The 24436-nt window shown below is 44.1% G+C and overlaps 1 pseudogene across 1 annotated transcript; it reads left to right on the top strand.

Moving 5' to 3' along the window:
• Positions 1–8337: 8337 nt before the first annotated feature.
• Positions 8338–9333, top strand: LOC311365282 (trace amine-associated receptor 13c pseudogene; annotated as a pseudogene). Its single transcript has one exon. The product of its transcript is annotated as a trace amine-associated receptor 13c pseudogene (transcript).
• The last annotated feature ends 15103 nt before the right edge of the window (positions 9334–24436 follow it).

The following is a 24436-nucleotide window of genomic DNA, read 5'->3' as shown; positions in this document are numbered from 1 at the left end:
CGCTTTCATAGGATCTGCTCCAGGCAAATAGATAGAGACCAAGCGGTCAAGACTCTCTTCCACACCTTGCGCAGGAGACAATATAGCAGATCCTTCCTGCAACAGATACACAAGGATGTTTACGGACCCCACGCAACAACAACCACAACACCAGATACACGGCAAATCATCCCCTTGATATCAGTCTACTCAAAACACGCACTACAACTCAACCACAAACTCAAAATAAACTTCCAGGAAAAACTGTTTTTAAAAATTTTTTTAAATAATATCGGCCTACAAAAAAAAAAACAATCTGAAGGAACTCCTGGTCAGAGCCAAATTAAGGCCACCGATGACCCACACAAGACTACCGGAAAACTCCAAAATAGCTAAAAACCGAACTTTGGGGGCGACCTTCCCGATCCCCAGGAACATCCCCTTAACCCAATCTAACAGTGTCTACCTCATCCAATGCAAGAAATGTCCCATGAAATATGTGGGGGAGACGCGCAACAAGTTGGGGGTGCGTCTCTCCCACCACAGATATAACATCAAAAACGGACTTAAAAACAACACGCACCTCGTCAGGCACTTCAAAAACCACGGACTTGTCAACCTTTCCCTCAATGGTCTTGAACATGACCCCCATTGGACAACGGACCATAGGAGGAAGGTGGAGCGACAGTGGATCGTAAAACTGAACACAAGATTCCCCCAGGGTCTTAACGAAACATTTTAATCACGTTTAAATATAGATATTTTGATTGTCCTTTGTTGTTGTTGTTGTTTATTCACTTCGTTATACTATGTTAAGGTTCTCCTGTTATTTATAGTATTCATTATTGTTGTATATAGTTCGATTGTTGTTGTTCTTCTTCTTTTTTTATATATGGTTAATTGATATGGTTCATGGTCTTTTGTCTTATAATATATTCAATGTTTTAATCCGTTCCTTTAGCTGTTTTATTATATTCAACTTTCAACAAAAACTACCTCCACTCTAATAAAACGTTCTTATTCTAAATGTATTCCCTTCCTTTTTTTATATAAAATATTTTATACTCTTTCCATTAATCAGTTAGTTTAATGCCAGTTGGGCCCTTAAAATACATGCTTTACACAACTGCCCTGGTTTCCTTTTGTTTGAAAGAAAAGAATAAAGAATTTTCTCTCTCTCCTTTTTTTAAAAAAAAAGTGTGGAAAATGATGCAACAAGGGACATTGTTCAAGGCCGCACACCGCGATCAAAAACCATTGGTTTTACTCAAGGCTACAGCAAGAACATACCCGGTCTGATTCTACCCATAAAACTCTAGTTAAGACTATGATAAAAATATACCAGTCTTTATTCTGCCCAAATACTCTAGTCCAGACCACAGAATACCTGGATAGCATAATCCAATTACCCTCAACCATTCGATTTACTTCAAATGACCTTTCTTCTCTCCTCTCTTCCCTCATGAAAGTGAGGGAGTAGAGGGAGGTAGAGTGTTCATGCCCGGTCCGGCAAGGGGTGAGTTCAGTCCGAACAGACTTCTCACCTTGACTCTACCTTCCCTAACCCTAATCCTAACCCTCTAACCCTAATATGGGATCTGAGGCCTCTCAGATCTATCTCTGACTAATTCAATTCACTTCGAATGACCTTTCTTCTCTCCTCTCTTCCCTCATGAAAGTGAGGGAGTAGAGGGAGGTAGAGTGTTCATGCCCGGTCCGGCAAGGGGTGAGTTCAGTCCGAACAGACTTCTCACCTCCAAAACTAGATAACAGAACGTAATAATCTTACTCCCAACCAAACCAGACGCAAAACTCCTATTGACTTTCATACCTTAGAATGAAATAAAGTTTCTTTCAAGTCTATAATTCAAAAGCAGTATGCATTCATAACAAGACAAACCATTTCATCTTACTCTGTTCCTGGTAATATGGGAAAAGAGAGCTGCGGATGACTGAGTTGGCGCGTGCATTTCCTTTGATCCCCTATTCAACTACCCAGTCGTCGGACGAGGTGGGGGGGGTCATCGAGATAACTCTAACTACCCAAATCTTATCTTTTTCGGCCCCCCCAACCAACACCGGCCTCGGCCACTGCTGGAACAACATCTCCCAGATGAGCACTGCAGTGAGACGCTCTCTTTGTGCCTCCCTCCCCCCCACCCCACCGACACCTGCTGATTTGACTCTGTCTGGGGCATGATCAAGGCTGTCTCCATGGCAACTTGCTGTGTTATCGCAATGACATCCTGCGGCTGAGACACCATGGTTGTGACGCCAGGCGCAGCGACTCTTCAGGCCTACACACACACAAACTCTTACACGGATACAGATACGCAATCACCCCCCCTACCCCCATCCCACGCCTTCGCCGCTTTGGTTTTCCCCCCAGTATTGGTTAATCCCCCACCCCCCCTCCTCCCCCTGCTGCTGGTCTTGTGTTTTTCTTGTTGACTATGTGCTTATGTTGCTGAGGTGTTTTTTATCCTGTCCCCACACCTAGGAGTATAGTCTGGGGGTTGCCTCTTTTTTTTCTCCTCCCTATCCTCATGTCATGCTGTACTTTTTCTCCTGCCCTGTCTTCCGGTCCTGTCCACCCCCATTTGTCATATGTATGTGTATTTGTGTGTATGTATGGACTGGTCGATGGCCCAATTTCACTGAGCTTGTACTTGTACCTGTAAAAGTGACAATAAAGGATATTCTATTCTAGTCTATAAATTAAATGGCATGAAGTACAAATATGGCACAAAGGAGGTTGAGAGTAAAAATAAAAAAATAGGGGTGCCGTGGATGGAGAGAAATATGTTTAGGGGTGCCATGAGCCAGAAAAGTTTGGGAACCACTGTTCTACAGAGTGTCCCCAGGTGGAGGAGGGTCCCCAGACACACTGACACACATCCACACCTTCAGGTCCACCTTCACCCAGGAGGACCTCCTCCCTGGGTTATGGGAGGATGGTGCCTCAGCTTCTCTGTGTCGGAAGTAGCAACACACACACACACATTTTAATTCTTTATTTGAATCCACCAATAACATTACAAACGGACAGGATTAAAATATTTTCAGAGATGAGATACTGCTTTGTTCAAGGGTACCAAAAAACATCTCCTGCACTGCAAGGCTGCCTATCACTGCTGATATGGAGCAAAACTTTGCTAGTTGTTTAGATTTTCTGCTGGAGAGCCCTGCCAGCCTTAACCCACTGAAAACAGATTGTGGACATGCACCAAACTGCCAAAAATCAACACCACTAGCTTGCATTCAAAGCCTAGGTCCCTTAGTTTTTCTGGGCTGGTACTTAATGATTTTATCGTTAAAGGCCATATCAACACAGTCTCACCCCTATTCGTCAGATAGTGACGATTTGCCAAGTACCCTCTTCGTCGTTTAACGATGTCTAGGGTACCCCCTCTGCATCGTTGAACGACGAAGAGGGTCATCCGATAGTTTTGACCGCAAATACCTCTTCGTCTGATTTTGACGCAAGGGGTTGTTGATGGGGGGCGAGACGTTCTCCCAGCATTTGGTGAAATGTTTATGTAGTCGTTATTATCTGAAGGGGAATTGCAATATTTTAGGGCAGATTCACCATTAAACGTGTTTCTAATAACATTTCTAGCGAAAAATATATTTTTAACTTGCATAATCTTCAGTCAGTGAATGTATCTGATCTTTAGTTTGATAATTTATATATTTTTTTCGGTCTCGCTAAGGATGTTTCAATGACATCAGGTTGCCTCAGCTTGAAGAGCACACCTGTTTGCCTGCTTAATGGAGGACTACCAACAGGGGGCGATAATTAATGTCAATGTCAACAACTCAACAAGCAGCGTTGAAGGTTTAGAATCTTCGATCTTCCGATCCAACACAGTCTCACTCCGAGAACGTCAAATCCGTCAAAACGTCTTTCCTATTGGATAGTTATTAGGATTTTTTTATGTGAAAATGGCGGACATTCTTTATAATAACATGGTTGCTATGACGGTTGCTATGGACGCTGAAACCAGCAGCTCGCGTGCCGTTTAAATCATGGCTGTAAATGTTTGTCTTTGCTGATTATGTTATTTTATGTAACCGTGTAATGATGGTCTCTTATTAACGTGAAACCAAGACGTTTTGACGAGTTTTCAGTGAGACTGTGTTGATTCTCGCCCACCCATCTTGTAATTAATAAACCATTTTTGTTGCTTCGAGGAGGTCTGGTGGTCTCCGTATATAATAAATAAATAAATACATATATATATATAAATATGTATATATAAAAATGAAATAATGGCCAGGTGGTTGCGCTATGGCAACCACCATAGCGCCATAGAATCCTGCGCAGCCTGCCCCATATTCTGTCGAAAATAATCTCCCGATTGAAATGCATTGGTTTAATTCACTCTGGTTTAATTCACAGCCCATTCACTCCTGTATTAACCCGACTACGGCTCTAGTCGACGTTGTGAGCGTCTTTCCTATTGGATAGTTATTAAGAAGACATTAACATGGTTGCTATGGACGCTGAACCCAGCAGCTCGCATGCCGTTTAAATCATGGCTATAAAACCATTGTCTTTGCTTGTATGTTATTTTATGTAACGTGTAGGCCTAATGATGTTCTCTTATTTAACAAAAAAAAAAAACGTTAATACATTTTTCGAGCAGGTATGTCGTCTTCTTTCTTGGGATTTAATAGAGCGGAACAGACCATTTTCTTTGCTTCGAGGAGGTCTGGTGGTTTCCGTATAGGCCTATAATAAATACTAGATAAATTAATTGGGAATTTATTTTCGACATCAGAAGGGGGGTGGGCTGCGCAGGATTCGTAAAAACAAGTAGGCTACAATAATCCAATTTATCAGAATTTTTCAGGAGACCCCCTCAAAAACTAAAACTAACCACGTCCCTTAAACCCAGTCTCATTCCAGATTGAAGTAAAACTGCGTTGGTCCACAGCGGAAAACGTGTTACAATAACGGTTCTGAACATGTGACACGCCTACATTTTTTTGGCCCATTCTTTTCAATGGGCCTGCGTCCACGTCACGTGACTTGCTATGATGGTTGCCATCGATCGCCCCCCATATCTTTCGTATTTTCCACAGTTTAGACTATAATTAATAAGTTACTTTTGTAATCAACTTGTTGTTGTTTTTTATCTCTGTCTGGTGACTAGTTACGTCACTCTGAGAGATGCGCACGGACATATTTGGTAGTGACACAGCCTATAACCTATTCGTCAAAGCAAACCACCAAGCTCATTGATTTAACGAGGCAGGGTTATTTGAAATAATTAATTAAGTTATCATGTGTATATCATTCCTCCTCCTGAGTGTGTATTGACTATTTCTGGTGATTGAAATCCTCATTGCAAGCTTCCTATTCATGTCTAGTGTACTCCTACTGTCCACAAGCACCCCCCCCCCCCCCCCCCCCCCCCCCCCATATGGATATGGAGAATTGTTGCTACATCCCAGTGGTGGTAGTGTCATATATATAAATGAGGGCATTCAAATATACTACAATGATCAATTAGCAGGCCGAAGCCCTAAAGGAAGTGATGCAATAGGTAACTTCTGAGTCAAGGTAACAAGATATAGACCTGGGGTCTCTTTTAATCAATGGGGGTCTCAAAGGACGCATATGATTATCAACTTGGGGGCAACAGCCCTACAAGAAATTACTCACCAAGTGCTCCATCTGATCTTGTTGCACCTCACCGGCTCGCTTGCAAGATTTTGGCCTGAAGTTCTTCCCAGACCTACACCCTAGCCATCCAACATGCATATCTGAGAATCAGGCCTCTTTTTAATGACAAAAAGTTATGAGAGAAATGCACATTAACTTTTTGTTATCTCATAAGGGGCGTGGTGCAGGCTCCTTTTGACCTTTTGACCCCAGACTTCAAAAACGTGTCCACAGGCCAGCTGTGTCTACACACCTTAAGGCACACATTAACACCTCCATCGCACCAAAAATGGGGACTAGAAACTAACCAGTCTTATTCACATTTACCTTACTGTTGGAGGTCACACCCCCTTTCCCGCCTTTTCGAGATAGCTAGAGATACCAAAATGTATACACACATTTCCCAGGGTCCTGAGAACGACATATCTGAGATTTAGAGTTCTAGCCCTTACAGAAAAAAAGTTTTCCAAAATAGAATTTTCATTTTTATATATACTTAAGCAATAGATCACGACAGGCTGTGGTATACGCTCATTATACCACAGTTAAGGGGCGTTGTCCGTCCCGACGCGCAGCGGAGGGGCGGCGACCCCCTTCACACAATTCGGTCATGGCGTGCAATATAAAGTCCTTTGTACAGCCATTACAGTACAGCCAGTACAGCCATTTACAATATGGGCAACTGATTCGAGTTGGTGGCCAGAGTCTGAGTGCATTATACAGTGTGGATGGTGGTGTGCAGGGTACCATAATGACAGATTGTATTTGGTAGGTAGTTGTGTGGGGAGGGCCACAGAGGAGTCTGTACCGCTTAGAGGTGTCACAAAAACACGCTTCACACAACACATGATGTAACCTTTACCTTATTATCTCCTCATTAAGGATGAAGTGATTAAAAGTTAGTAGAGAGGGATTGGGTCAAAGCTATCTAACGTCAACATTGACAATGAACTACTTAGGCACTAGGCCTAGTGTGAGTGTGAAGGTAAAGGTTACATCATGTGTTGTGTGAAGCGTGTTTTTGTGACACCTCTAAGCGGTACAGACTCCTCTGTGGCCCTCCCCACACAACAACAAGGAGCCAGTGGATTCCTATGAGGAGGTTATCACGTGACCCAAGTGTTTTTCCTCTGTCCCTTTATGTGTGTGCGTTATTCTGAGGGCCTTTTCTGATGAAGCCAAATCATGACCTGATGTTCAACTCAAATGAAGCCCAGTTTGGCTGTATGGCCTGATGTCTGAACAACAAGATTAGATCATAAGGGAACAAACATATGAGTAAAGTGTGGCTGAATAAAGAAATGTAACTGAATGTGTCCCAGCTCAGCTTATTGGGTGGTTCAGCTGGACAAAGGAGTGTTGTGTTAACCGGACAATCAGCTTGAGATACCTAGAAGCTGCATAGCTATGCTAGCTGAAGCATTACTAGCTGTAGCCATCAAGTCCCAGAACCAGGAACACATTTTCTTAAATGGTCATGCCTTGTAGACAGCAAGCAGTGACTCAGTAAAATATATTTTTTCACCTCTGATGGTAAGAGGGGAAAAAAACGTATTTTGTTCATTGTTTCTGCAAGAACGAAGAGGTCTAAGTTATTGAGGGGGGAGGGTAAGTTAGTTAGTTCTTGCAGAAACGATGAACATAGATATTCTGAATATCATCAGAATGGAGATGTACAGATGATCAGAGTATGTCTGTTTGTAATCTTAGGGGGGGGGTGTTGAAACATGTGTGGTTAGAAGTAGTAGTAGTAGTAGGCCTTGTAGTAGTTAGTAGTTAGTAGTAGTAGTAGTAGTAGTAGTTTAGTCTTTATTGTCCCCGAGGGGCAATTTGGTTTGCAAACAGTAGTCAACACAGCCAATACACAACATAAAATAAATAAAAAACATAAATACATATAACATACAGTAGATGTCATCCTGACAGTGTGTGTGCAACAGCAGCCAGGCCTACAGCTTGTTTAAAAACCCAACAGCTAAAGGAACAGATGATCACAGGTATCTATTTTATTTGTCCCTCCTATTAAAAGTGTACATCCTCCTGATAGCAGGAGTTAAAACTCTGCATGAAGGGTTGAGGGTCAGCAAGAATGGCCTTTTCCTTCTGAGTGGCTCTAACTTGATAAACATGGCCAAGATAGGCCATGTATTATCCAACCACATACTAGATAAGTATTTGCAGGCCCCACAAATGCAATAGAAAGCACAAGGAAATGTGCTCAGTAAATAATAATAATACTATTACTGAAATGCCAAAGTGTGTAATTAAACAATCAAAACTATTCTTAGGGACACACACACAATCATCCCTCAATGTTGGCACATATCCCTATCATCCCTAGCCAATGATTGGCCCAAGCTCTTCTGCTCCTCTGCCCTGGTTGGACACAGAGAACTGAGAAGAGAGGAAGAGGAGGAAGAGAGAGAAAAAGTGAAGAGCATGAAATGTAGCTGAAAACAAAGACAATGAGGCAAAGAGAGAGAGAGGGAGGGGAGGAGGGTAAGTTACTGTGTGTTCCGATAAGGGAGGGGTTGATGTGTATCACAGGGAGTTAGAGATATAAATCGTTGTACCGATGAGGGATTCAGCCAAAGACGCTGCCAGGTCTTTACCCCTGGTCTCGGCTGGCCTCTGTTCCTATCTCCTGCACATTGGCTCCCGTACCTCCTGGCTCCCTATCCTCACCCATGTCTCCCATACCGAGGAGCCCGCTGGCTGGGGTGGAGGTGGACCTCTGCTACCCCCTGCTGCTCAACACCTCCTGCAGGCGGACACTGCGCACCCACTCCCAGGCCAGCCTCCTGTACGTCCTGCTCTTCTCCCTGGCGCTTCTCACCGTGCTGCTGAACCTGCTCGTCATCGTCTCCATCTCCCACTTCCGCCAGCTGCACACCCCCAGCAACCTGGTGCTGCTGTCCCTGGCCTGCTCCGACCTGCTCATCGGCCTGTTGGTGATGCCCCTGGAGGCCCATTCCTTCATCAGCTCCTGCTGGTTCCTGGGATCCTGGGTCTGCAACGTGTTCTACACCCTGGGCTTGATGTTGACCTCGGCGTCTGTTGGGAGCATCATGCTCATATCGTTGGACCGCTACGTGGCCATCTGCCACCCGCTACGCTACACCACCAAGGTGACTAAGGGCCGGATGCAACTGACGTTGGGCCTGTGCTGGTCCTGCTCCGTCCTCTACAACTGCAGCACCATGCAGGGCAGCCTGCGAGAGCCGGGCATGGACAGCTCGTGCCACGGGGACTGTGTGGTGATGTTGGACGTGGTGTTCAGTGTGGTGGACCTGCAGGTCTCCTTCTTTGCACCCGTGTCCGGGGTCATTGTGCTGTACCTCAGAGTGTTTGCTGCAGCGCTGTCCCAGACGCGGAAGATGAGGTCGTCCCGAGTGGTGGCGACGGCGGCCAGGAGGTCAGAGCTGAAGGCTGCAATGACGCTAGGCGTGGTGGTGGTGGTCTTCCTCTTGTGTTTCAGTCCCTCTTGCTTGATGGTGTTCACACTGCAGGACATTTCCTTCATCACTTCAGCCTGGACCTGGGCAATCTGGCTGCTGTATATCAACTCCTGCCTGAACCCTCTGATTTACGCCTTCTTCTACCCCTGGTTCAGGAAGGCCATCAGACTCATCGTCACCCTGCAGATACTGCAGCCTGGCTCCAGCCATGCCACCATATTCTAGGATGCACTGAGAGATTGGATCAGCAGTCTTCATTAATTAATTGCTTGCATATTATTTCTCTGTTTCATGCAGTGTAACAGATGATTTATGAACTGAAAATTAATTTAAATAAACCTTAAATATCAGGATAAATATAACAATCAAATATAAAGTGTATCACAAATCTAGACACTGTACATCATGTTTCAATTCAATCATGAATCAGTCAATTAAGACAACAGAAATACATGACCATCAACTTTAATGAATAGTAATTAGATATTATATATAAGAAAATATATTACAATACAGGCATTACAATTACTATAATCAGATGTGAATATTTTTTGAGTTTCCCTAAATGAATATGTATAGTTGAATTTGTCTGTAGCGCTGAAGTTGACAACATTTTGAGTGGTGGGCATTGTATAAGTATCTGGAGTTGTATCTTCTTTGACATTTATTATTGGCATAGTTAAAAAAATCAAGCAATTGTCTTTTTTCCGATAGAAACGTTCAAGATAGCTCAGTAACTCATAGAGACTATATGCTCTTTATTTCTGTGTGTTGAATGACGTTTGAGCTGTCTGATAAAATGTCTAAACCTAGGTTAGTTTGAGCTTATTAAAATGAAGAAATGTTCATACAATTGGATGATTAGTCTTCTTGTTATTTACCGTTTGAAATGGAACCTGTTGTTTTTGAGGGGAGGGTCTTATAAGGCATCTGGGGTTTCTGTCCATCTCCTGCACTTGACTTTCTATGTTCATTTTCACATTACATTTTATTGTGCAATAAACAAACACCAAAGGATGTATATTTTCTTTTCATTAGTTTGTGGTATATGTCGGATGTCCAAGTATCTTTTATCTGATCTCTAGACTAACCTTTTTCACTTCATCCTTAATGAAGAGTTAATAATGATCTTCTAATAAATATAAATAAAGCACTTCAAACACACTATTAGGGCACAAAATGACTTGGGAGTCAGATAGAGAGGTGTAATCAGGGCAGTATGGTCTAATAAAATGATAGAAGGCTATGGCCCTACAGGAAGTGAGGAAATTATGAGTGATACCTAGGGGTCAAGGAAACTCAGGAGTGAACTACAGCCTAAATGAAGTGACTCAGAAAGCATAATCAAATGTGGCAGTTAAATGCATTGGAAATAAAAGTCATTGCAATAAATTAATCTAAATTCATTGGAAGGAGAGGGAAACCTGGCCTTGACTTGTCTTGACCTATCCAGCAGGGGGTGCCATGGGATCACTGTGTGAAAATGGAAAGACTTTGAAAAAAGGGGGCTGTGCACATTGAGCCCATCCCTAAACCTAACCATAAACGGCAGACCCCCCCACCCAGGGCCATGTTGTGGTGTGGTAGTCCCGGTCAGGCTCTGGAACAAGGTTGTCAAAGGACAAAGGCCCCCCGACAAACCAGTCGCTAATGCAGCGACCAGCACACAAACCGTTATATGCCTGCCTAATCTAATGAACACAGATACTGTAGGACCATTATTAAGAATAAAAACACTGTTTTATTCATAGACAGTAACTGTCTAACAGTTTTCAAACAGTTCTACCAGTATTACAGGTATACTTATTGTGCCAGGTCAGACAAAATCTATTTCCGTATTAATAATATCCATATTGCCCATGAACGAGTCCACTCAGCACTGTTTCTTTTTTTGGTGTAGGCTTTATTTCTAAATCTCTGAGGCCCGGTGGGGCCTCAGAGATTATGTTACCGGGTCGCGGAGCATTGGCCACCAGGCAGCAGAGATTAAGAAATAAAGCCTACAGCTATTTAACATTCAATAATTTTTGAAGACACAATATTCGGTGTGGCTGGCATTGTAAGTATCTAGAGTTGTATCGTATTTGACATTTATTACTGAGTTAGTTAAAAAAACAAGTAATTATCTTCCATCCTTTTCAGAAAATAAAGTCCAAGATAGCTCAGTAACACAGAGACGGTATGCTCTTTATTTCTGGGTGTTGAGCCAATGAATTTATAGAATTATTCATAATATGAGAACAACAATTAGTTCTCTCGTTACTTCCCTTTTAAAACAGAACCTGTGGTTTAAGGAGAGGGAGTCGTATAAGGCGTCTGGGGTTTGTGTCCCTGTCCTGCTCTTGACTTTCTACTTTAATTTTCGTGTTTCATTTTATTGTATTCTTTTATTGTGCATAAAGTGAACGCCTTCTCAGTAGTTCATTGTCAATGTTGACGTTACTAACTTTGACCCAATCTCTCTCTACTAACTTTTAATCACTTCATCCTTAATGAGGAGATAATAAGGTAAAGGTTACATCATGTGTTGTGTGAAGCGTGTTTTTGTGACACCTCTAAGCGGTACAGACTCCTCTGTGGCCCTCCCCACACAACAACAAGGAGCCAGTGGATTCCTATGAGGAGGTTCTCAAGTGACGCAAATGAATTCCTCTCTGTCTAGTCATGTGTGTGCGTTATTCTGACTAGAATAAGCCTGACCTGATGTTCAACTCAAATGAGGCACAGTTTGGAAGTATGGCCCGATGTATAAAAAACATGATTAGATCATAAGGGAACAAACATATGAGTAAAGTGTGGCTGAACAAACTAATACATCTGAATGTGTCCCAGCTCATTGGGCGACTCAGATGGACAAAGAGTGTTCTTCACCTAGAAGCTACATAGCTATGCTAGCTGTAAGATGCTAGCTGTAGCCACCAAGTCCCAGAACCAGGATCATATTTTCTTGAATGGCCATGGCTTGTAGACCGCAAGCAGCAACTCAGTAAAATGAAAAATGTCACCTCTGACCTCTTAGTTCAGGCAGAAACTGAAAATGAAACACCCCTCAAGGAAAGTAGATCTTTCCTTGAGAACTTTGCAGAAAGCCGTCATTAACTCAATCAGGATAAACATAATGATAAAATATTAAGTGGAGGACAAGTCTTCATACATCCTCATCAATTCAATCATAAATCTGTCAATTAACACATCAGAATCATTTCACCATACACTTTGATGAATAGAAAATGTATAGAAGAAAGGCATTATTATGCATGTTTTAAGTATCAAAAATGAATAGATTTGTATAGTTTGTTTTGTGTGTATTGTATAAATAACATCTGCAACTAGGAAATGCATTTCCTGCAGAAAATGCGATGAGTGCTAAAGTGCAAAGTGAGGTTGAAATTATGTTTTAGTAAAGCCACATAGTTTAAGACGTAAAGAAATATTCAATGGCTTACTAGGGTTAGGGTTAGGGAAAATGTCAAACTGGCACTGCATGTTGAAAAGGTTGCTGACCCCGGGTTTAGAGCATAACTTTGTTAATTTCGGGAACAGTGTGGTTTCAAGGCGGCTGATGGTAAACCCACCAATGTCGACCTTTGATCTTGCATATAGTGGCTTCGATTTCCCTTCCCACTAGATTGGTTTTAATTAAGGATCGTTAAGGTTAGGGACTTTAATTAAGGGAAGTTGGTTGCACCAATGGCGTTTTTAGGTTTGCTTATAAGCAAGGAGGGAAGTAGTGAGAAATTAGAGCAAAGTGTGGATACTGTAATCAAACTTTTGACTCAATTGACTTGTGTAGATGCACTAGCACTAATGAGTTATCACATGCAAGCTCATAGAATGATGCATCTAACCCCGCATGAAATGCTTACGGGTCGACCCATGCCTTCACCTATGATTCAAGGCCCCATAGGGACCTCCGTTAGAGCAATAGGAATAGAATTAAGATCATATGTTTGACCACTAACTGCTTGTCATGGCCTCGGGTAACCAGACAATGAGGGAGGACGGAGGCGTGATAAGATTTAACAGTAATCAGGTTTATTTGATAAACCACAATGTTACATCAAACAAAATATCAATTATGGTAAGCAGTGGCAGCAGACGCAGCAAGCAGGTGTTGAGCAAAGCTCAAAGCCACCGAGCGCTGGAACCAGGAACCATATATATCGGCCGCCAACTAGGCGACCCCTCCCACCTCATCAGTCCTAATCGGGAGACAATCACAGGCAAGGCCTCGCGGCCGTCACACCGTGGAACAAAAGGCTGAGGAGTTATGAGTCTTTAAAGTTTTCAATTAATTGCCGTATTTTATTTTATTTAACCTTTATTTAACCAGGTAAAAGACCCGTTGAGATCGAGATCTCATTTTCAAGGGCGACCTGGCCAAGAGGGCAGCAGCACACGTCGTCAACATTATAAAATACAAAATACATTACAAAAGACATTACAATATTACATTATATTAAATAGGGCCATGTTACAATAGAGGTTAAAACAAAAAGTGCAGGGAGCAGGAGGTCAAGGTGACAAGGTTGGTCAGCAAAGGCACCGCTCAAATGATTTTTGTTGTCGGATCTTTAAGAAGTGTCGAAATACACCAAGAGATACAAGTTCAGACAATTTCAGTTCAGCCTGGAGGTTGTTCCATGTTAATGGAGCGGCATAACTAAACGCTTTTTTCCCTAATTCAGTCCGCACTCTAGAAATGCTCAAGCAATAGATATCACTGGACCTTAAGGCATATCGATTTTCTGTTCGACGGAGGAGTGAACAGAGGTAGGGAGGAACCATACCAAGGAGAGCCTTATATATCATAAGCAACCAATGAGTTTCTCTCCGGGTGCTCAGAGATGGCCACCCGGACATCGAGTAGAGCTGACAGTGATGAGTGAGACGACCACAGCCAGTGAAAAACCTTAATGCACTGTGATATACAGTGTCCAAAGCTGCTAGGCTTTTGGACGAAGCACACATGTACAACACATCTCCATAGTCAACTACTGGTAGGAAAGTTGACGACACAAGCAATTTACGCACTCGCAGAGAGAAACACACACGATTTCTATAAAAGAAGCCAAGCTTTAGCCTGAGTTTTTTTACCAGGTTTTCAATATGCAATTTAAACGAAAGCTCCGTATCTAGAAGGAAACCTAAGTATTTATACTTAGTAACAACCTCGAATGGGTTTCCTTGAGCAGTTATTACAGAGGGTAAATTTTCAGTTGAGTAGGTAGCTTTTGAGAAAACCATTATTTTTGATTTGCTGGTGTTTAAAACCAGTTTGAGACTTTGTAGTCGGGCCTGTACAACATTAAAAGCAGACTGTAACAGCTCAAATGCATGCACAACAGAGGACGCACAACAATAAATGACAGTGTCGTCAGCATAAAAGTGATAAGCAGCATTTGACAAATTGATACAGAGATCATTTATATAAATAGAAAATAAAATAGGTCCAAGGACCGAGCCCTGGGGCACACCTTTAGTGATCCCGAGTGAGGATGATGTGACATTGGCTAACTGGACTGCCTGGGTCCTGTTAGACAGGGTTAGGGGGTCCACCCTCATAGGGGGTGCCGTAGCACCCCCTATGGTCCTATTTGGATGAACTGTAGCCAGGTTAACCTTGACCTATGCTTCTTTAAGTACTTATTTTGTGCGATGATTGACTCAAGTTAACCCCGCCTTTAGTCACCTAACATTGATTAATAATAATAATTTGGACGTCCAGCCACCATTTTGTGACTGTAGAAGAAAGGGGTCAGAAAAGATGTCCATCCAAAGTCTGCATTTTCAGTTTGATGATGATTGGGTTAAGTTAACCCCGCCTTTTGGCATTAAGTTAAATTTTGACGACTTTGAGCCTTTGGCGGCCATGTTGTTTTATAAATTGACTTCATCTTACTTGAGCAGTTTGAACTTCGGTCCCCAACAGCCACTAAGTCGGTCCCGCTCATTCCGTCTATGAACTGTGGTGATTTTAGTTACAGGCCACGCCCATCTCGATGCCACGTCTTAATTGAAATTATGTGGAATTTTTCTTGTTCAGAATTTTATTCTAAACAACTTTTTTATTGGAGTCAAGATCATAGGAGTCAATTTTGACATTGATATGAGCATTTAAGTCTTTTCGCGGTTTAAACCACACCCCTTTTAGAAGTCAATGGCTCATGGGTGCCTTAAAATTGATTGTACAGACTAATCTTTAGGTCAGATTGAAGACATTGGGGCATAGATTATATGGGCTGAAGGATTTTTGTCAAAGTTAAAAAACCTGGGATCCTTGGGGAATTAAGTGTTTTTAACAAAATTCAAGATGGCCGCAAATCTGTTCGCCGGATAGTAGTTATAGTCATAGTTTCTTGAGGCATATTTGTTCAGCATGAGGATATGCATGTGTGAACAAAGTCTGTAAGTTAAAACGTTTATGACGAGATATGCTTGTTCAAAGTTTGCATTTTACCAGCTTGCATGTTCCTATAGCACCACCTTTGGGCCAATCAGTGTAATATTTTCTTTCTATTAATCTTGAGTCAGCCTACAGCTGTAGCAAGTTTCATAAAAAGCGTGCGAGCGGTTTAGGCTGTGTAAGTCAAACGTGGCGGAATAATAATAATAAAACTAACGATTACAGTGGGTTGCCTCGCACTGCACACACACACACACGCACATGCATGCACGCACACACACACACACACACAAACTTATCTACACATTTTTTTACCTAACCAAGCTGCTTGCATAGGCTAATATAATATATGTATGTATATTGAATTTTGAATTTCTAGTCATTGTCAGTGAAGTCTATTTTAATGCAACCATTCTGACTTAACTCCAAACCTAATAAAAATAAATTGAACTATAAGTTGTACTATATATTAGTGTAACTTATACGCGGTATTACAAAGTGGATTTTACCGCTACGAGCAAAGCCAGTCGACCAGACGTCCCACAGCCGCTCAGTACAACAAGGCTGTCTGGCGCTCCCTGGTGGCGGAATCACAATGACACAGCTCTACCGTTTATTCTCCAACAGAGACGGACGGACGGACAGGCGGTCGGACAGAGGGAGACATTTGTCAGGCCTCAACAGACCTTGAGGATGTCTGCTGCCTTCACTGCGACCGCCAGCAAGGTTTTCATCACACTGTCGCTGAGAAGTTTCTGTTTTGAAGGAATACAAAATAAACAATTATGAGCAGTAAAGTCACCATTGTGAAGTACGCTGGTTTCTCAGCAGGTCTGGGGTTGACATTTAACACATTCTTTAGTGTGAGATGAGACGTACGTTTGCTTTGAGGAGAAAAACTAATAAAATAAAACATTCAGGGCGTCTATGATAGATAATGTGGTACAACATGTGTTCTTGTAACCACAGACGTACCAGCTTGTATTGTACGATTTCAACGACATTCCCTCATACTATGATCACTTGTTTAATGATGATAAAGATTTATATATCTGTCCATGTTAACAAATACACAGAAAGCTAACTTATAACAGAACCATAGCACAATAGACAAGTGCGCTGTGTTGTTGTTTGAATGTATGAACATTGCCCTCTGACATGACCTTAAAAGGGCTTCCTCTCATCCTGGAGTATCTCTGCGTCGCAGGCTCTCAGCAGCCTAACCACGTGATTGGCTGGGGCCTGGTCGATGTCACGCGTCAGCGGGTTGGACTTCTCCGAAACAGGAAGTTCAGACTCGTAGTCTGGAAACCTTTTGGAATCAAATGAAAGTAAACTGCATGAATGAAATGTATTTAATTCATTAAATACCATTTTGAGAAATGATCTTGGAGGCTTAACATCACTGTATGTTACCCTCACCTACAGCGGCGTAGCCACAAATGTCCATATAGGAGGCACAGGAAAAAACAGGCGGGCAAAGCCAATTTGATTGAACATAAAATAGGCCTAGATTAGATGCACCATACAAACATTAATCAAAGGCATGTTATATTTATGACATTAAGGTGGAATTTATTAAAGGCATTTGATCACAGCTGACAAATTACGCGGAAACATTTTAAACTTGCGCAAAACTGCATGAACCCATGCATCGGCGCGTCACATTTATTGAACGCGCAAAACATTTATTGCGCAAAACTGCATGAATGAAGCTTTGGTGTGCATCACAACAAAGTGAAACAGATTGGCCGTATAAGACAAGCCTACTGCAAAGATGAAAACTTATCACACACACGCAGAGAGAGAGAGAGTGTGTGAGAGAGAGAGAGAGAGAGTCCTCCTCAACAGACAGGCCTAATGTCTAATGGCTATATGTCTTTATTTCTTATATTTGTAAAGTGGGAGGGCTCTCACAGAAACATTCAGGAGGGGAGGGGGGGAGGAGCTGCCGGCTGTTTGCGATGTGACTGATTCTTGAGCTCTCAGACGAGCGCTGACTTGCGCGCCTTTTTTAGATGGTGAACGTAAACAAAGGAAAGCCCTCTGATTGGACAGGCAAGACTGACAATGAGGCGGGCCTAGGCCCGTCCAGGCCCGCCGTGGCCACGCCTCTGCTGACCTAGCACCTTGTGAAATACTAAGTATGACTAAGTAGAGTGAAATGAGACTAGAACGTAGACAAATCTACCTGCTGTACGAGCAGCTGGAAGTCAATTCATACCATTTTCGTCGTTTCTGAAGATAAACTAATCTGCAAGCATAATATACTTCAGAGCAGCCAATAGTAACCGTCTGGTAAGGATAAATATCAAAATAATGTCAACGGAAACTGTGCAGTTCTTACCTCCCATTCACACGTAGATAAGGGTCCGCATTTCACATTTGGTTCAGCCATTTCAGTAGCAGGCGTGTGTGTGCGTGTGCGCGTGTGTGCGTGTGTATTTCTGTGTTGCTGATGTCAGACACGCCCCCACCACCACGCGGACCACTGGCTGACGCACCAGGTGGGACTCCGCCTCCGAGACCGAGCAGCCAATCAGCAGACAGATCAGAGCCAGAGGGACGACCTTATGGGGAGCCAGAATGAACACAAACCAGAGTGGGAGGAGTCACTGACAGCAGCGCACTTCAACCCACACACACACACCGTCGTTCACCAGACAGGAAGAAGAATCACTTCTGACAAGCGTGTTCTTTTTCTGTCCGTCTACAATCCGTCACAATCCACCAATTCATCCTCCACCCCATGATCTACCAACCCTCCCAACATCCACCCGTCTATAACCCACCTACCACCCGTCTATAACCCACCTACCACCCGTCTATAAGAGGAGAGATCAGAGACAGCAGAGAGAGGTTGTGTTTCCCGAAGCTCCGCTGGACAGTGGCAAAAAGTACTTAATTCATCGTTCAGGTCTACTTTATTTTATTTTATTTCATGATCATAATACTTAAGAATATATAGTTTGTTTCCGTCAACCTCAATTGCTCGATTCAACAATACTTTTTGGCACTTTGACTACCGGATCAGACCGCAGCAAAAGCCTTGGACTTTCCTATCGCCAACATGCCTCTGTACTCTGATGTCTCAGGCACAGAGACTGGGAAATGCACAGACTGCACCAAACTGCAACAGACAGTGGCTTTATTTGAAACGAGGCTAGCAGCATTAGAAAAATGCAAAGGACTTCTCCATGGTGGGGGGGCTGGTGGGTCAGACCAGTGGTGGGGGGGCTGGTGGGTCAGACCAGTGGTGGGGGGGCTGGTGGGTCAGACCAGTGGTGGGGGGGCTGGTGGGTCAGACCAGACCAGTGGTGGGGGGCTGGTAGATCAGACCAGCCCCCATACATTTCAACATCTGTGCGCACAGTGAAACAATTCTGGGATGTGATTCAAAAACAATCGGTTCATCGTGAGACCATCTGACCCTAACTCTGTCCCTAACACTGAACCATGAGGAACCCATGAAGGAACCAAGGAACAAGGAACCCTTGACAACCCGTGACTTAAGTCACGTCCTGCGAGGTAGACGTTGAATCCGAAGTCTCCACCGTCCAGCTCTGATGAGGCGCCGTCGGTGGGTCACTGAAATGTTGCAAGAGGAAAAACACAAATCGTTAGCCTCGTAGCATGATCTATGTTGTTAGCCATAGGCCAACGAAGTCCATTAACCTATGAGGCCAACGATGTCCATTACGCTATGAAGCTACAATATCAATTATACTATGAGGCTAACGATATAGATAACGCTATGAGGTAAACAATATCCATTATGCTATGAAGCTAACAATATCCATTATGCTATGAAGCTAACAATATCCATTATGCTATGAAGCTAACAATATCCATTATGCTATGAAGCTAACTATATCAATTATGCTAGGAGGCTAACGATGTCCAGTTAGGAGGCTAACCACATAACTCCGGGTCTCCCTCCAGATAGGTGGCTCCTCCTCAGCTCTCCTCAGCCCAGGGTTCCTCATCATTTTGTCCATGATTTCTTAATTTAATATAATTTGTTGAAATTTTAAATAATTATACTTGAAAATACTTTAATTTTGAGAATTCTAAACTAGAAACAGTGTTAGTAGTTAATTATTCTTTGGATACCTCGTTTAAATAATTCTGAATCAAATCAAATTTTAAACTTCAACATGAAACACACACTTGGGAATTTGTAATTCAGGAATATCATAAAACATTCAGTTAATTGAACAGCATCGCTCTGGTGGTGAAACGATGTAAAAAAGTGTTGGTATTAACCTTCCAAAGACTTGAGCAGTCCCATCGTAGTCCTCGTCTCGCTCCTGGTGGGTCGTCAGCTTCATCTGTTCACAATACAATCACATTAAAAGAGTGATGTTATGTCACCAGGTGTGAGTGTGACCAGCTGTTATGTTTTAGTTGTGTTTTAGTGTCCACCTTGATGTACGCTGGATAAACTATAGTAGTAGCAGCTGATGTGACCTTAATTACTTCAAATCACAGCTTTGGCAAAAAAAAAAAAAAAAAAAAAAAATCACTGAATGAAAAACGAATTAACACTACAATTGTTAATTAAAAATATTGAATTATTAAAAGAACCTCCAGGTGTCAAGTGCTTGGTGATGGTTACACTCCAGTCCCCAGTCCAGCCTGGTGCCCCATTCCTGGTCCAGTGGGATCTGGATACCCTCTGGTCCACAGCCTCCGGTCCAGCCTGGTGCCCCATTCCTGGTCCAGTGGGATCTGGATACCCTCTGGTCCACAGCCTCCGGTCCAGCCTGGTGCCCCATTCCTGGTCCAGTGGGATCTGGATACCCTCTGGTCCACAGCCTCCGGTCCAGCCTGGTGCCCCATTCCTGGTCCAGGGGGATCTGGATACCCTCTGGTCCACAGCCTCCGGTCCAGCCTGGTGCCCCATTCCTGGTCCAGGGGGATCTGGATACCCTCTGGTCCACAGCCTCCGGTCCAGCCTGGTGCCCCATTCCTGGTCCAGGGGGATCTGGATACCCTCTGGTCCACAGCCTCCGGTCCAGCCTGGTGCCCCATTCCTGGTCCAGTGGGATCTGGATACCCTCTGGTCCACAGCCTCTGGTCCAGCCTGGTGCCCCATTCCTGGTCCAGGGGGATCTGGATACCCTCTGGTCCACAGCCTCCGGTCCAGCCTGGTGTCCCATTCCTGGTCCAGGGGGATCTGGATACCCTCTGGTCCACAGCCTCCGGTCCAGCCTGGTGCCCCATTCCTGGTCCAGGGGATCTGGATACCCTCTGGTCCACAGCCTCCGGTCCAGATTGGTGCCCCATGCCTGGTCTAGGGAGATCAAGTTAGCTGCTGGTCCCCAGCCTCTAGTAGTCTACCCTGGTGCCCCAGGCCTGGTCTAGGGGATCTAGTTACCCTACAGTCTAATTAAGTGCGAGAAAAGCTCTATACAAATCCAATGTATTATGATTATGATTATTATTCACCCTGGTGCCCCATACCTGGTCCAGCTGGATCTGGCCTCCCATGCCTGGTCTTGGGGATCTGGTCACCTGCTGGTCCTGGAGATCCTGTGAAGTCAGACAGCATCTTTATAGACACATGCACATAGCGGTCTTGAATCTAACTTCCAACCCCCCTGCAGTAGCCCCTTACCTTGAGCTGGAATGACGATGGAGATCTTGTGGTGCTTTGGTCGTCTCGTTGCAAAATACAGCCAACAGACTTACCTTGAGCAGATCTAGTAGTTTGTTGCTGTTGGTTCATGTACAAATAATAAACTATACATTTCATATCCCCCCCATTTAGCAAATAATTCCCACCCATAAACAAGGCTGAAAAAACAGAAAATAACAAACTGTTCTCATGCCTTTTGTCTACTTCCTTACTACTGTCTAAAACATTGCATGCACATCGCATGAGCGTTGCCTCACTGAGCAGGGTGTGATCTGAGTGACCAGAGATGCATGCTGGGATACGGTGCCATCTGACGCCTACAGTTCTGTAGACGATCAGGAGAAACCAAGTTTTCAAAAGACTGGTGACATCAGTTACATGACCTGCAACATCCATCAAGACCGTGACATGGACTCCAAGGAGAAACGCCAAAGGGTAGGCTGTGAGGCTCCCCCACTCGACGACTAGAACAACCTAGCTCTTACAGGAGAGAATCATGGAGAACATTTCAACGTTCCTCTTCATAGACCTTGAAGCCCCAGTGAGGCTTTCACCTCCTCTTCTGATGAAGAGTACAACTGCAGCTCGACAGGGACGCTAGTTTGGATGTTTCCAAGATGGTTTCCGATTCAAGGGGGACCCATCTCCTAGGTCCAACTAGCCTCGTAGTTACAATTCAGCCCGAGAAAGACTTGGATCTCAGGGCAGGAGTACAGGAGATCCAGAGGGCTTGCCAGCAGTCCATCATGTTGAGGTTAGGTAGGGAAGCCACGTCGCAGACTGTTCATCTTCAGTCAGTTGGTTGGTTTCTCATCCGATTCTGTCCAGTCAGAATGCCGTTAGTCCATCATCCATTGTACCAAGTAGCCATTGTCGCTTCCCATTGTTTGCATTATTCAGTCACACTGCAGTCCAAGCTGCATGACACTCAAGTCATCCTGTCCAGTGTGTAGAATGGTTGAATTGAGATCCAGATGCTAGATCGCTCCAGGCATTGAACACCCACTTTGTTATCCTTTGATTTAGGCCACAGACTTGAGTCATCCAGAAACGTCCGACCAAAAGACACTCAAGGGTGTTTCAGGAAGAGTAGCAAATATTGCCCCTCTCACACTTAGTACCCCATGCCATGCAAAGATTGGACAGTACCAGCTTAAAGATCACACCTCTTTATTTTCAGTTATTAGATACATACAAACGATGACAATACTCAAAGGCATACAAAACCAAATAGAGACCAGCGGTGGGTTTGTAGGTCTTTGAGAGATGAGACCAGTGGTGGGTTTGACAAATAGACCAGTGGAGGTTTTGACGGAGAGACCAGTGGAGGGTTTGTAGGTCTTTGAGAGAGGAGACCAGCACTGGGTTTGTAGGTCTTTAGAGAATAGAGACCAGTGGTGGGTTTGACAGATTGACCAGTGGTGGGTTTGACAGATTGACCAGTGGAGGTTTTGACAGATTGACCAGTGGAGGTTTTGACAGATTGACCAGTGGAGGTTTTGACAGATTGACCAGTGGAGGGTTTGTAGGTCTTTGAGAGAGGAGAGACCAGTGGCGGGTTTGACGGAGAGACCAGTGGTGGGTTTGTAGGTCATTGAGAGAGGAGAGACCAGTGGCGGGTTTGACGGAGAGACCAGTGGTGGGTTTGTAGGTCATTGAGAAAGGAGAGACCAGTGGCGGGTTTGACGGAGAGACCAGTGGCGGGTTTGACGGAGAGACCAGTGGCGGGTTTGACGGAGAGACCAGTGGTGGGTTTGACGGAGAGACCAGTGGTGGGTTTGTAGGTCCTTGAGAGAGGAGAGACCAGTGGTGGGTTTGTAGGTCCTTGAGAGAGGAGAGACCATTGGAGGGTTTGTCAAACCAGTGGTAGGGGGGGCTGGTGGGTCAGGCCAGTCGGGGAGGGGCTGGTGGGTCAGGCCAGTCGGGATGGGGCTGGTGGGTCAGGCCAGTGGTGGGGGGGCTGGTGGGTCAGACCAGTGGTGGGGGGGCTGGTGGGTCAGACCAGTGGTGGGGGGGCTGGTGGGTCAGACCAGTGGTGGGGGGGCTTGGGCTTCAAGGCGTACGGAGGGAAACGTTGGAACGTGCTCCGTGGTTCTCAGGTGCAGGAAGGAAGGGTTCTAGTTGCTGAGAGGGACAGCCCTCACATCTCGCCCCCTGGTGTGTCTCCTTGAGGAGTCCCTGTCTCCATCCTGAAGGACGTTCCAGTTCATGACGTGACGACGGCCTCTTAAACACAGGGGTTCCCCTGAGGGGGAACGTCTACACAACTGAAGGCCTCAAACAGCGCAGAACCCTAGCATGCATCTCTGGTCAGTCAGACCACACCCTTATCAGTAGGACAACACACATGGGATGTGATGCAATGTTGAGGAATGTAGTAGGAAAGTGGACAAACTATCTTCTACAGGCGAATGAGAGGCATGAGAACGGGGGGGAGGAGAGAGAGAGAGAGAGAGAGACAGAAAGAGAGAGACAGAGAGAGAGATCACAGCCAGAGAGGGGGCGGGGCATACAAGGGGAAGGGCCTACGAGGGGCGTGGCCTGAGAACCAGTTCAAACTAAACACTGTCAGCCCACAGCATTAAAAGAAAATGTTGTGACTTACAGTTCGCAGTTTCTTCTTCATGGTTCGATCGTGATACTCACAGAATCTGTTTCTTCTTCTTGAGCTGTGAAGGAGAGCAACAAGATTAGTTTTACAGCTAGTGTGAGTGAGTGAGTGTCATAAGTTTGTCTGTGTGTTTTAATCAGTGATTAATCCTATCAAAAAAAGTTATTAAAATAAGTTATTTGTCCCATTTAACTAGGGCGGAAACGCTCTCTACATCTTCCGCTGCCAACTCCATCATGGAGTCATTGATAAATATCAGCAGCCCCGTCACCCGGCGAAAAATATAAATTAACTCAATTAAAAACAGCTTACGACGAATTACATCCAGAATACCATTATTAAACAAGAAGGCCTAGTAAAAAGGACTATTAAGATAAATTATAAATACATGTCCTACTCACAGCAGGTCCGGATGTAGAGGGCCGTTTTACTTCAAAAAGTGTTCGTTAACCCGACGGTCAACCTGGAGAACAAGGACCAGACGGATCATTAGTTACATTTATAACTTGAACTGGACGTTTCTAACCATGTTTCGGTTAAACTTCTAAAATAACAGCGTCTTTTTCAAACAGGATGGCTCAATGGAGACGCAGCGCGTGCGTGCGTGCGTGCGTGCGTGCGTAAAAAGACATCCCTTCACTGATTAATATTATGTTGGTAGATACTGCAG

This window comes from Micromesistius poutassou, assembly GCF_964030765.1.
Source record: "Micromesistius poutassou genome assembly, chromosome: 20".
Lineage (NCBI taxonomy): Eukaryota > Metazoa > Chordata > Actinopteri > Gadiformes > Gadidae > Micromesistius > Micromesistius poutassou.
This window is presented reverse-complemented; position numbering and strand designations above follow the sequence as displayed.